This window comes from Phyllostomus discolor, chromosome 1 (genome assembly GCF_004126475.2).
Source record: "Phyllostomus discolor isolate MPI-MPIP mPhyDis1 chromosome 1, mPhyDis1.pri.v3, whole genome shotgun sequence".
NCBI classification, from domain to species: Eukaryota; Metazoa; Chordata; class Mammalia; order Chiroptera; family Phyllostomidae; genus Phyllostomus; species Phyllostomus discolor.
Window position 1 is genome coordinate 145,319,470 of NC_040903.2, and position 14,947 is coordinate 145,334,416.

Sequence of the window (14,947 nt, forward strand, 5' to 3'; positions counted from 1 at the left end):
ATAATATCTGTGTATCTCTTTGGGACTTGCTTTTGTTTTTCAATTTAAATAATTTTTATATGAGCTCATATATAAACACATAAAATATTTACTATAGTATCTTTGTATAATAATATAACTTGCATACCTATTAATAATTTTCAATATTTTATATATCTTAGTTTTCATAACCTGAATCATCAACATCCAGTCCAGAATATGCCCAGTCATGTAATATGAAAAATAGAGACATTTACTGAAGAAGATACAAGACACAAGAAACATTGCATGTAGGACAATGACGTTTGAGTCCCCCTCAAAGTAGGCACCTTGGGACCTCACACAGTTCTTCCAATCACCATCAGCTGCCCCGTCATCTTTTCTTGAATCTCATCAACAGTCTGAAATCTCTTCCCATTCGAAGGTGATCTTAGTTTTGGGAAAAGGGAGAAGTCACTGGTCACCATATCTAGGCTGTAAGGGAGCTGAGTCACCTGGGTGAATTGGTGTTTTAGCAAAAAACTTCATGAGGCATGTTGCATGAACAAACACATTGTCCTGATGAAGCTGCCAATCAGCAGTTACCCAACTCTGTGGTCTTCTGAATCATCAAAATTGTTTCCAGGAAGAAATGTTCAAGTTTAATCCAAAATCTGATGCAGATTCATTTCTCTGTTTGCTCAGTCATTTTGAATGCAATGGCCACACAGTATACATACTCACTCAATGGCATTTACTACCCCCATTGACTAGTACAGCGAAGTTGTCATTGTTCACATATGCACATTCCAGTCCACTCTCCTTGGCTACCAAGTTGCATCGATGTAGCACAAACTATCCTCATTATATTAACAATGGCTTGATTTTTCCAAACAGACTTCCGTGTATATACAAATGTACAAGTATATGTTGATTTATATTTACACATAGAAAAAATACATATATACATATGTCTTAACCTTATTCTCAGAAGTGAAATTGCTGAACCAAAGGATGTGCCTATTTTATGTTTATAGATATTGAAAACTCACTTTCCAAAATGGCTCTAACAATCTACACTGCCAACAACATGATTTGGGAAACCAATTCCCCTGCCTCTTGTTTAACACCATTATCAATCTCTTTTATATTTTAATAACTCATAAGTATTTGTTGGTATTTCATTTGCATTTCTTGATTACTAAGGCCCTTGAACAACTTGTGCTTTGTGTTGTCACTTTAACAGATTGTCTTTTTCTTGTTTATTTATAAGAATTCTGTTAATAATATGAATACTACTTGCTTCTTACATATTATACTTACTTTTTTCATAATATGTTGTATCTTTTTCTTAAAAGATTTTATTTATTTATTTTTAGAGAGGGAAGGGAGGGAGATAGAGGGAGAGAAAGAAACATCAATGTGCAGTTGCTGGGGGTTATGGACTGCAACCCAGGCATGTGCCCTGGCTGGGAATCGAACCTGCAACACTTTGGTTTGCAGCCCACACTCAATCCACTGAGCTATACCCGCCAGGGTATATGTTGTATCTTTTAAACTTATTAGTTACCAGTGATGGTTTTATTTTTATATTGTTAGGTCTAAGGCTCCCATTCCAAGTTGATAAATCTAAATGCCTACATTTGATTCTACTCAAAGACATTCACAGAGTCAACCTCGGGGAGGGACTTGAAAGCTCTGTTAGGGCTTAGACACTGGACAAGGTGAGACGGGACTCTTGATCAAAATGATAGGCCCCCACATTCTGCATGTTACCTGTAGAACTTTAAAACATTTTAATTGAAGAGTAACATACTCATTGATTTAAAAAATACTGTTTATTGTGCATTCAATGGTGTCCTCCATCCTCATCAAGGACACACAAATTCTTATGTTGTGTATCTTATGTTACACAACTTACATTTAACTCTTTTATCCATCTTGAGCTAATTTTGGTGTATGGTGTAAGTTGGTGTTTGAGTTTCATTTTTTGGTATGTACTTGTCCAGATCTTCTAACACCATTTATTGAAGAGGGCATTTTTACTCCATTTGATGTTCCTGCCTCCTTTGTCAAATATTAACTGACCCTATTGACAAGAGTTTATTTCTGGGCTCTCTAATGTATTCCACTGGCCTATGTGTCTGTTCTTATGACTGTACCAGATTGTTTTGGTGACTGTGGCCTTGTAGTATAGTTTGATGTCAGGTATTGTGATCCCTCCTACTTTGTTCTTCTTTGTCAAAGTTATTAAGGGCATTCAGTGTCATTTATGCTTCCATATAAATATTTGAAATATTTGTTTTATATCTGTGAAATAAGGCACTGGTATTTTGATAGGGATTGCATTGATTCTATAGATTGTTCTACTTAACAAGGCCTTCCCTTGGTAGAAACTAGTTAACCAGGGGCTAAACCGCAAAGATATTATCAAAGTCTAACTGACTTTCAGAACTGAACTAACAAACTCCAGCTGATTCTAGCCATTATCTCCAGTCTAAGAGGGGAGAAAAAAATGAAAGCACTTCTGAAGTTCTTAGTCCAAAAGCATAGGCTTACTGACAGACTAAGACCTTATTGTAGACTACAGACACTTTCTCTCTCCATACAATTCATCAATTTACAGACAGAGGTCTATTTCCAGTAGTTCATTTTACCCCATATATCATAACTAGACAATCAAGAAAAAAATTACAAGGGATACCAAATGGAAGAAAACACAATTTGAAGAGACAGAGAAAGCATCAGAACAAGACATGGCAGGGATGTTGGAATTATCAGAAGAGAAATTTAAAATAACTAGGATTAACATGCTAAGGGATTTCACAGATAAAGTAGACAACATGCAGAAGAGATAGGCCAGGTAAGCAGGAAGATGGCAATTCTGAGGAACAATCAAAGAGAAATGCTAGGGGACAAAAACGCTGTAGGACTGAAGAATTACTCTGATGGGCTTATTAGAGGATTGGACACAATTGAGGGAAAAAATATCTGAGCTTGAGGATGGAGCAATAGAATCCTTGAAAATTGAAAAGCAAAGAGAAAAAAAGGAACGGAATAGCCAATCAACTGTTTGTCAACTACAACAGTGTAACACATACATAACAGTAATACTAGAAGTAGAAGAAATAGAGCAAAGAATAGAAGAAAAGATTTGGGCTATCCATTGTCAAAAAGAAGAGAGAAACAAAACTATATAACAAATACCATAAAACTCTATGATTTTAAAAAAGTTACTATAATTAATTAATTTGGCAAAGTTATAAATTATGGGCTGAGAATACAAAATCACACAGTGTTCCCATATATTAACAATAAACAATTAAATTTTAACATATAGACATACAAGTTATAATAGCACCAACAGTTATGATGATAATCTTGCCTATTTTGACTACATGAATGAACCTAAAAGACTATATGCTAAGTGAAACAAACCAGACACAGAAGAATGATGTCACATAATCCCTTTATGAAGAATGTGAAATAGCCAAACTCAAGAGGCAGAGGATAGGATGGTATTTACTGAGGGCCAGGGGGCAGGGGAAGTGGGCAGGTATACTGGTCGAGGGTACAATATGTCAGCCCAGCAGGATGACCACATCTTAGAGATCCACTGTCCAGCATAGTGCAATAGTTAACAATATGGTACTGCATACTTAACATTTGCTAAAAGAGTAGATTGTATGTTGTGTTCCTATCACAAAAATAAATGAATAAAAATTTAAAATAAAGAGAGTGGGAGGAATCTTCTGGAGGTGATGAATCAGATTATAGCATTGATTGTAGTGATGTTTTCACAAATGTATACTTGCCTCCCAACTCTCGTCAAGTTGTACTCATTAAGTAAGTACAGCTTTTTGTATGTCAGTATACCTCAATAAAGTGTTTTTATTAAAAAAATCAATATACTACTTCATAATATTAAAAAAATATTTGCTCTTTAAAACACGAAGCTAAGAACATAGAAATAAGAGACACAGTCTAGGAGAAAATCTTTGCAAAATATATATTTAATAAAAGACTTGCTTTTAGAATATATACATTTTAAAAACTCTTACACTTTGATAATATAACAAATACTCATTTTTTAATGGGCCAAAGATGTGAGAAGACACTTCTCCAAACCTATATATGGTAAATAGCACATGAAAAGAGGCTCAGTGTCATTAATCATAAGGGAAATGCACCCTAAAACAAGATACCACTGAAAACCTGCTAGAAAGGCTAAAATAAAGATGACTGATCATACCAAGCATTGGCAAGGTTTTTGGAGCCACTGGAATTCTCATACACAGCTGTTAGGAATATAAATGGTGCAATCATTCAGAAAATGCAACATGTACTTATAATAAAACCCCACAATTCCACTCCTACATATTAACCCCCCAAAGAAATAAAAGTTTATGTCCATACTAGCACTTACAAATGAATGTTCATAATACCTTGGAAAATAGTAATTGGGATAAAAATAAACCAAAATTCCACAAACAGGTGAGAGGATAAAGGTGGTATAGATATATTGCACAATGGAATACTACTGAGCAATGAAAAGGAACAAACTATTGATAAATGCAACAACATGGATAAATCTCAAAATAAATATGATGAAAGAAACCAGACAGAGAGGGAATATTTTCTGTGATTCTGTTCACATAGAACTCCAGAGAATGCACACTAATCTACAGTGAGAGAAGGCAGACCAGTGACCACCTGGCACTGCCCAAGGTTTGGAGGGGGGTGATAGGAAGGTACACACAGGAGGGACGAAAGGAGCATGAGGAGTTGAGCTAGGAGGGAGCTTTGTGGGTGGTGCACATGCTCAGTGTCTTCATTGTGACGACGATTCCACATGTGAACGTCCTTGTCAAAATGGTCACATTGTACAGTTTAAACATGAGCAATTTAGTATCATGTATTCCTCAATAAAGTCACTTTTAAAAAGATTAAAATTAATTTAAGAATATTAAAAGAGAAAAAATCATTCTTACTATAAGCGTAAACACCTTACAGGGGTCTCCTCTGTGTGTGTGTGTGTGTGTGTGTGTGTGTGTGTGTGTGTGTTTTACATTGTCTTTTGGAACTGGGGTCAGTAGACAAGAACTGGAGCAGCATCCTCAGTCCTTGAACATCCAAATCACCCAAGAGGGAAAAGATGTCACCATTCACCTAAGACTGAATATGCCTTCCACTGGTACAGGCAAAACTATAGTGAAGGTCCCATCTCCTTCATGAAACCTTATGGAAAAGCAAGAAACAACAGAGTCATGGAAAAATGACTGCCAGGTTAACCTGGATGATAAAAGCAGCACACTGTCCTGCACATCACAGCCTCCCAGACTACCCCCAGATGTCTACCTCTGTGGAGTCCATCCACAGGGAGCTCCAGTCTGTCCCCAGATGTGCAGCTGGGCCACAGGTCTGTTCTGACACAGGGCTCCTGATGGGGGGGCTGGGACACTTGCCAAGAGAAGCCTAAAGAACAGGTCATTGTTTCATTGCAAGAAAGGGGATAGGGGTGAGACTAGGGGAAGCTATACCTTTACTCCCAAATTTAATTTGTCTGGGGAATTGTTACTTTTGAGTAGGGAGAACCTCAAACTACCAGGATGTGCATGGCATACATTTCAGTGATTTATGTAATAACTGTACTAATTTTGTGTTTCTGTTGTTCCAAAGAAACTGTCTTCTGCTACTCACTTACCTTGTTAATAGAAAAAAATTTTAAGTCATTAATTAAGTTCCTTGTTGCCCATTAAGACTGTACCATGAGTATTGGAACAGAAATATTACACACCGGAAAGAGGAGGCAGGGGCAATACTGTTCTCTAAGTTTACAAACATAGAATATACAAATGGACAGAAAGAAAAGGAGAAACGGGGGACAGGGAGGGAAGAAGGAATGGAGGGAAGGAGGTGAGAGGGCTCACGCTAATGCAGACTAAGACTGGCCTTCACTTCTCCAACAACATGGCCTCTCCTGTTCTCACGGCCCACGGGCTGTATCCACACCCAGCTGGCCCCTCACCTCCACAGAGCTTCAAATTAAAACAAAACTGTACTCTCACTCTCTGTGGCAAAGCTCTTCTTCCAGACTTTATTTTTCACTTGCTTTATTGTGCTTGATAAAACACATAATTTGAGGGCCACATCCGGTAGAATAGAGATTTGTAGACTTTGTCTTGTGCTTCACCATCCCTGCATGTTTATTTGTCTCCCTCCTGTCTGCTGCTCCTGCTTGTTACCCAAAACCAAAGGCACTCTGACCTTTTAATACCCCTTTGCTCACACAAAGCCTAATGTTTCTAGTCACTGAATTGCTTTCCAAAACCTCTCTTTTCATTGATCCATCTCCATTTCTCAACTGAGTCTCTGCAATGCAGTGTTTCCTAACCTAACTGACATTTGAGGTAACATTCTAGGTTAGCCCTCCCTGGATTATTTGTACTGAAAGGGAATGTTATAGGAGATTCAGAGGAAGTCACTTCAAAAGGTGCATCTTCAGGTACTGTGACAGTTGGATGGGAAGGACATTGCTAAGTAAAATACTGTCTCTCACACTTGTCCCCATAGTGTAGGCCATCTGCCAGTGTATAAGACAGTTCATGGGCAAGGGCCCAAGCACAACAGTGTAAGAATTTTTTGTAAGTATATATTTGTATTCACATTTTCTCAGAAAGGTACTGTTATTGAGAAAGGGAAAGGGATAAAGTGTCTATTGCTTTACACTGCACAGTAACTTGCAGCATCTACTTTATAAGATAGAGGCTTTTACATAACAATCATGGCTGTAAAGATGTATAATACACAACACTTAAAGAACCATCTCCATTTAGATTTATTAGAGCAAAAGGCAAGAGAATGGCAGATATTAAAATCGTCATTTTACTGATAAGAACACTGAACTCAGAAAATGTTCCCATCATAAAATGCCTTATTTTGGGGAAGCCCTTTGAAGGCCACAGACACTCCAGAGACATGGAGGCCACTCCCCTACCACATGGCAAGTCCTCACCTCTGCCCACTTCCTGTCAGTAGGGGCCACTGAACACATTTCCTCATGACCACTGTTCACTGACCCAGAGTCTGGAGGCATTGCTTTGCTCCCACTTGTACAAAATCCACATCAGAACATGGTGGGACCTGGGTTACTCTGCTCTTGACCTCACCAGGTACTGAGCTAGACCTTTCAGATCCCCGATGTGTCTCCTGGGACAACATGTGCAGCCCTGGAGTCCTGTCAGTTCTCTGCACTTCAAAGTGGTACTCACCCCACATTCACTTCTTTGTTTTACAGGAGTTTCTGATGGGTATCTTTCCTTTTTTTACAACTTTAAGTAGAAATAATCCATCCCATAATCACAGCGTTATCTTTCTGCACATGCTCACCAGACACATTCACTACCCTTGATTCTCTGGCAGAGCAGTTCCCATTCAAAATCATCTGAGTAATTAGATCAGAACACACAGCAACTGTATTTCCTAGTTTGTATACTTAAAGCATACATGAGTCACATTAGTAAATTCAGTGTATTTTCATTTTTAATTTCCCCACAAATTACTGCTAAAAGCTTAAGAGAGTGTGAGGCTCTTCTATGTAGTACATTCTCATTTATGTCAATATACAAAAATCTTTAAATGTATTCCAATATACAAAAAATTCTTTTAATCAATGATCTAGTATGTGTGCCATGGCTGTCCCAGGGCTTAATGTCACCCGTTGTACACTTGGCCTCTTCTCCTGTGGGGCTAGAAACATCTTGCCAGAACTCTCAAGGGAATGGGGACACTGTCAAGGCTGAGCACAGATTCAAGGAGAAAGGCTATGGCCTCGGCATTGCTGAGACTGAGGCAGCAACCATGAGGACCGGGAGGGGCTAACAGGTGCAGTGAGAAATGCCTCACCTGTCATCTCTGTGCCTCCCACAGTTCACTGAGAGATAAACAGATTAACACAAATTTGTTTTCATCTAAATGAAGATATTTTGGTTTTTCGGCTTATTCTGTTTGTTCTTTTAAGAAGTGCCTTTCTCTAATGCAGAGTCAAAAAAAGAAAAAAGAAATGTAAGGTTATCAGTATTTTTAGTTGGTAGGGGATACTCAGGGTTCATGTTAAGAAATATACTCATTACACAGTGGGAATAGAGAAAAAGTGGGTACATGTTGGGAAGCTTTTACCAGGAGAGCTCTCCTGGCCTCCAGAGATGAAAATAAGTCTATCAAGACATGATCTACTTGGGGAGGAAAGGCTGACCAATCCTTCAGAGGAGAAAGACCTCGAGCCTCTCTCTTAATGAGCTTTTATTGAGTTTAGTTTGAAAGGAGATGCATATCAAAGAAAGGAGGTGTGGTTTACAGACGACATTTCTGGGACCATGGGGGTCCTTTTGATTCAGAGTCTGGTAGATAGTGTGATGTCAATTGGCTGTAAAACCCGGCAAAACAAACTTATTTTGTACCTGGACCCTTAACATTTAAATCGAGGGTATTCTTAGCAAAGCAGGCTTCACAGAACTTTATGCATTGCTTCTCAGGCCTGATCCCCCTCCCCTGCCAGAAACCACTGGTTCCAGCACAGGGCTGCACCCCCCTTCAGCACTATAATAGGCCTGAACCAGATGGGGAAGCAAGGCAGCCAAGAGATTAGGAGACTTTTTACAGATAGAATGAGGACTCAAGAGTGGTGATGGTCTTTTGTCCCTCCTCCATAATCCCCTAAGTCCTTTCCTGATGACCCCTTCACAACTGTGCCTGTCTTAGGTCATTCCTTCCTTGCAAAACCTTACCCATCATTCACTATCCAGGCATCCTTCAGGGCCAAGCAGGGTGAAGTAAAGGGGTCAGAGACTGTGCCCCTGCTGGGAGGATAAGTTTTGTCTCCTTAGTGGCTTATGGTCCCAAGGTCCCCTAGCTGTGGGGGCTTTTCACCTGTCAGTGGGATTATAGCTCCTGAAACCAGGCAAGACAGTTCCCAACAGGTAGACAGACACATAGGGGTAAATCTCAGCAAGCCTAGACCGAAAATTAGCATTGATACTAGAAAAAGAAAAGGACACTCAGGAACACAAACAGGTTTCCCTGCTCTCTTGAATCAGGGGAGCAGAGGGGATATGAAACAGATCCTCTGGGCCATCCATTGTGGAAGCTCATTCACCTAAATCAGTACTGAAGCTACAGATGTTTCTCAGGCACTCAGCCAGATGCTACACATTTGAAACTCCAAGTGGCCCCATTAACTTCACTCTTAAAAAGTTTCCCCTGAAAATTCCATTTTGCAAAAATAGGTTTTGCTGTTTTTCAAAGTTTTATTTGCTTCTTTAATAAAAGCAATGTCTGTGTATACCATTATGTTAATAAGTAATAGTAAACTTCTTCCTGCATTGTCTCAGCCAGGATTATATTCTCTTTCTGTTTTTGTCTTTGCTTTTCATGTTAACAGTATTTTTCAAATGTCTAGTGATCTGGGTGCTTACTCATACTCAGTGGGATACAAATCTGAGATCTGAGAAAGGAAGATGGCTCTAGTTCCTCTATTTTAAATGTTTGCTTCACTTCACTCTGAACTAAGCCTGGTATCCCAGGTTCTTATTCCTCTTTACTCAATATTGTCAGAAGAATATGCAGTTTTTTCCATGAAAGCAGTTGGGAAGGAGTGGACTGCTGATTTTTTCAGATCAGGATGGGAGGTCTGAGACTATAACTCCACCTCAGACAATTGTCCTTTCTACCTGATACCTTCTATTTCAAGTCCCGTTACACCCAGGCCACACTCAGGTCTTCTGTGGGATCACGTACCCTAATCCTTGAGACTTTCGGGGCATCTGGATTTTTGATGCCATTTCCCTCCAAGGACCCTTAGGATTCAATTTTCTTCCATTAGACAGCCAATCAAACATGTCCATTCACTCTCAATTTATAAAATACCTCATCTTCTGTCACCCATCAGCTGCTCTGTATGTCCTTTGGGGTTTATAACTTTCAAAAAACCTTTAGTGTCATGTCAGAGTGTTCTTGGGGAGGAATATAGGACAAATATGTCTTCAATTCACTGTAACTCTAGTGTTCACTGATTTTCCCCAGAGATACTATAAGGTGCCCAAGGGCAGACTGTCTGTCTTCACGTTCCTCCATATTTTCCTAGCAGATAGTGAGTTCTCATAAGTGCTCATCCAGTGATAAGGAGAAATAGGATTAGTAACAAAACAAAAAACAAACAAATGAAAAAACCCAGCAACTTTCAGTGGCTGGAAATGACAGCAATCTAGGTACTAGCCAGAAGGGGGCAGTGTTTCTATTCACAGTTAACCTGCAAGATTAGTTCAAAACTGAGAGGAACCTCTAGGGGATGACATACACAACAGTTGTCTTAACACCGCGATGACATTTATAGTGCTACTCTAAGCCCAGGGGAATTCCTTGGAGCAAAATCCCATTTAGGAAATAATTCCTGTTGAAAGACTTCTGATGGAGATGTTCACTGAAGGTTTATTAATAATCCTATGGATGCAGCTGACATGTGAGTCTTGGGACTTTCTAAATCTTGCAGAGAAGTCTGAAGGGGTGGAAATTCTGTGAGTGCAGGAGATAAGGTCTATAAAAAGAGGGAAACAAGGGGAAAGGTGGGGGGTGGGAGAAGAAGGAAAGGAAAAAGCACTGAGGTAGGAATAGGGAGTTAGGAAATAGAGTGTTGATCACAGCTTTGAGAAAGGCGACCTAAAAATGATCTTAAATACTTTTTTTCTTCTTTCTAAACAGGGGTGAGTGGCCAACAGCCAACTCAGAGTCCACAGTCTGTGTCCATCCAGGAAGGAGAGGGTATCTCCATGAGCTGCAGCTCTTCAGGCTCACTCAACACCTTGCAATGGTACATGCAGGAAGCTGGGGAAAGCCCTGTCTTCCTGATAACCTTATATACAGGTGGTGAATTGACTAGCAAAGGAAAACTGGTGGCTTATTTTGATGGAACAAGAAAGAACAGCTTCCTGAACATCTCAGCCTCTGAGCCTGCCCATTCAGGCACCTACTTCTGCGCTGGGAGGCACGGTGCTCCCCTAGCACCTGCAGCTTGCACTCAAACTTGCAGCCAGGACCCCAGTCCTCTGCTGTCTCTAGCTGCTGGTCCTCTTGGCATGAAATGTGGTTGTGCATACAATCCATGTCCCCTGCCCTTTCCTTACTGTGAATTCTCATGTATTCAGGGCTTTATCTTCCAAGCAAGAACATAAGAACCTAATAATCTATGCTATGCCAATAAATATTAATGTGTACAGTAAATGATTAACTTTCTAGGAAAATGTTCATGCTGAACTTTGCTCAAGAAGAGATAGACAAATTAAATAGGCCAATGACATGAAAGTAAAAGTAATAAAAAATGACACCAAGATTAGAGAAATGTATCACTGAAGTTTACAAGATTTTCTAGAAACAGATGATGCCTATATTGTTTGAAATGGTCCCATTTGGGTGGGTGGGCTGGAATGGGAGTAAAAGGGAGAAAACTGTACTTGAACAATGATTAAAATTAAAAAAAAGAGAAAAAAAAAGAAATGGTCCTGAGTATAGAAAAAGCTAAAAATATCAAGCTCATTCCAAAAGGTTGGTAGTACCTTGGCATCAAAACCTACAAGAGCCCTGACTGACGTGGCTAAGTGGATTCAGCACCAAATTGCAAAGCAAATGGTCACAGTTTCCGTTCCCAGTCAGGGCACATGCCTTGACTGTGGGCCAGGTCCCCAGTAGGGAGCATGCCAGTAGGGAGCATGCCACCACACATTGATGGTTCTCTCCCTTTCTTTCTCCCTCCCTGCCCCTCTCCCTAAGAAAAAAATAACCTACAAAGTGTAGCAAATACACGTAGAAATTATATGCTGATTTCAAATATCTTGTACATAAGCACCAAAAGTCCAAAGTAAATTACTAGTGAATCAAATTCAGTGTTTAAATAACATGTAAATCAAATAATATAAAAATTATTCAATTTATATAATAAGGGAAAACGTGATGATTTCAATAAGTAAAAAATAAGTACATGATAATTTTAAACATTTTGTAAGTTAAGAGAGGAAAGATGCAGCAATTAATAACATATGTTGGTCCAAGACCGAACAAGTGGAACAACAAACTTACAAAGAAACCAGAATACATCCATATATATGAGGGTTAGAATGAAATGTGGAATTATAACCAAAAAGGAAGAAAAATGAGGTTTTTTTCCAAAAATGGTGCTGGTTCAATTGAATATCCTTCCTACTACCTAATGTCATAACAACATTCCATTTGAGATGTATTGCATAGAAATATAAAAAATAACATTCTAGGACTTCAGAAAATAATACAGGAGTGGTGTATATAACATTGAAGCAGACAGATATTCTCTTTTTTTTGGAAACTAACATCCTTATTTATTCAATGATGATATAATCATATATGTTCAAATTTTTTTATTTTAATTGTTGTTCAAGTACAGTTTTCTGCCTTTTACTCTCATCCCAGCCAACCCCCTCCAGCCTTCCCCACCTCCCTCCCATTTCCAACCCCCACCCCTGTTTTTGTCCATGTGTCCTTTATACTTGTTCCTGCAAACACTTCACCTTTTCCCCTGAAATTTCCTCCCCTCTCTCCTCTGGTCACTGTCAGCCTGTTCTCTATTTCAGTGTCTTTGGTTATATTTTGCTTGTTTGTTTGTTTCTTTGTTTGTTTTGTTGATTAGGTTCCTGTTAAAGGTGAGATCATATGCTATTTGTTTTTCACTGCCTGGTTTATTTTACTTAGCACAATGCTTTCCAGTTCCATCCATGCTGTCGCAAAGGGGAGGAGTTCCTTCTTTGTTTCTGCTGCATAGAATTCCATTGTGTAAATGTACCATAGTTGTTTGATCCATTCATTTACTAATGGGTACCTAGGTTTCTTCCAACACTTGGCTATTATAAATTGTGCTGCTATGAAAATTGGGGTGCATAGGTTCTTTTGGATTGGTGTTTCAGGATTCTTAGAATATAATCCTAGCAGTGGAATTGCTAGGTCAAAAGGTGGATCCATTTTTAGTTTTCTGAGAAAATTCTATACTGCTTTCCACAGTGGTTGTACCAGTCTGCAACCCCACCAACAGTGCACTAGGGTTCCCTTTTCTCTGCATCCTCTCCAACACTTGTTTGTTGATTTGTTTGTTGCCCATTCTGACCCATGTGAGGTGGTATCTCATTGTGGTTTTAATTTGCATCCCTCTTATGACTAGTGACGCTGAGTATGTTTTCATGTGTCTCTGGGCCCTCTGTATGTCCTCCTTGGAGAAGTATTTGTTTAAGTCCTTTGCCCATTTTTTAACTGTTTTTTTTTTCTTCCTGGAGTGGAGTCATGTGAGTTCTGTATATATTTCAGAGATTAAACCCTTGTCCAAGGTGTTGTTGGCATATATATTTTCCCATACTGTTGGTTCTCTTTTCCTTTTAATGCTGTATTCTTTAGCTGTGCAAAAGCTTTTTAATTTCATGAGGTCCCATTTGTTTATTATTTCCTTTATGTCCCTTGTTTTAGGGGACATATCTGTGAAGATGTTGCTATGGAATGTCTGAGATTTTCCTGCCAAAGTTTTCCTCTAGGACTTTGGCAGTGTTATGACTTATATTTAAGCCTTTTATCTATCTTGAATTTATTTTTTGTGTATGGTGTAAGTTGGTGATTGAGTTTCATTTGTTTGCATGTAGCTGTCCAGTTCTCCCAACACCATTTGTTGAAGAGGCTATTTTTGTTCCATTCTATGCTTCTTCCCCCTTTGTCAAATATTAATTGACCATAGAGACTTGGGTTTATTTCTGAGCTCTTTGTTCTGTTCCATTGGTTCATGTGCCTGTTTTTATGCCAGTACCAGGTTGTTTGGATTTCAGTGGCCTTGTAATACAGTTTGATGTCAGGTATTGTGATTTCTCCTGCTTTGTTCTTCTTTCTCAAAATTGCTACAGCTATTCAGGGTTGTTTATGGTTCCATATAAATTTCTGAAATGTTTGTTCTATATCTCTGAAATACGTCACAGGTACTTTAATAGGGGTTTCATTGAGTCTATAAATTGCTTTGGGTAGTATGGACATTTTGATGATGTTAATTCTTCCAATCCATGAGCATGGTACATGCTTCCATTTGTTTGTGTCTTCCTTAATTTCTTTCTTCAGTGTTGTGTTGTTTTCTGAGTGCAGGTCTTTTACCTCCTTGGCTAGATTTATTCCTAGATACTTTATTTTTCTTGTTGCTATATCAAATGGATTTTTTTTCCTGATTTGTTTCTTATGTTTCATTCTTGGTGTACAAAACTGCCTTTAGTTTCTGAGTATTGACTTTGTATCCAGCTGTTTTGTCAAATTCATTCATTAGATTGAGTAGTTTTTTGGTGGAGTCTATAGGATTTTCTATATACACTATCATGTCATCTGCAAACAGTAATATACTTCATTATAAAACACCAAAATCCTAATAAGGTGGAACTATGTTATATAGTTATTATCTGACACATTTCAGCTAGATTACAGTGAGAACTACATATGATCAACTGACACAGCATTCATCAAGATTTTTTTATTGCTGCTAACCCTCCAAGTCCTTGCAGACTAATGCTCCCTAAAGTTAGAAAGGTGTTAAAGTTACAAAAAGAGCTATTTATCCTGATACTTGATTTTAATGACTACCCTACAAGCAGAGTGTTTTTAATACTCTGTCTCTGTAGAAGAGTGCAGACAGTAAAGGCACTTTGGCACCTGAGTTTGTGTGAAAAGGTATTGCAATGGGGCACAGTTTAGGTTTCAGTGCTCAAGATAGGAGGACATACTGTGGGGAAAGGGCAGGTAATCATTAAACAGCAGGGAAGCCCTGTGCAGTGTAGCTCAGTTGGTTGGGCATCGTCTCATGAAGCAAAAGGTTACTGGTTCAATTCCAAGTCAAGGCACATGCCTGGGTTGCAGGTTCCATCCCTAGTCCAAGGCCAAGAAACAGAAAGCCTGA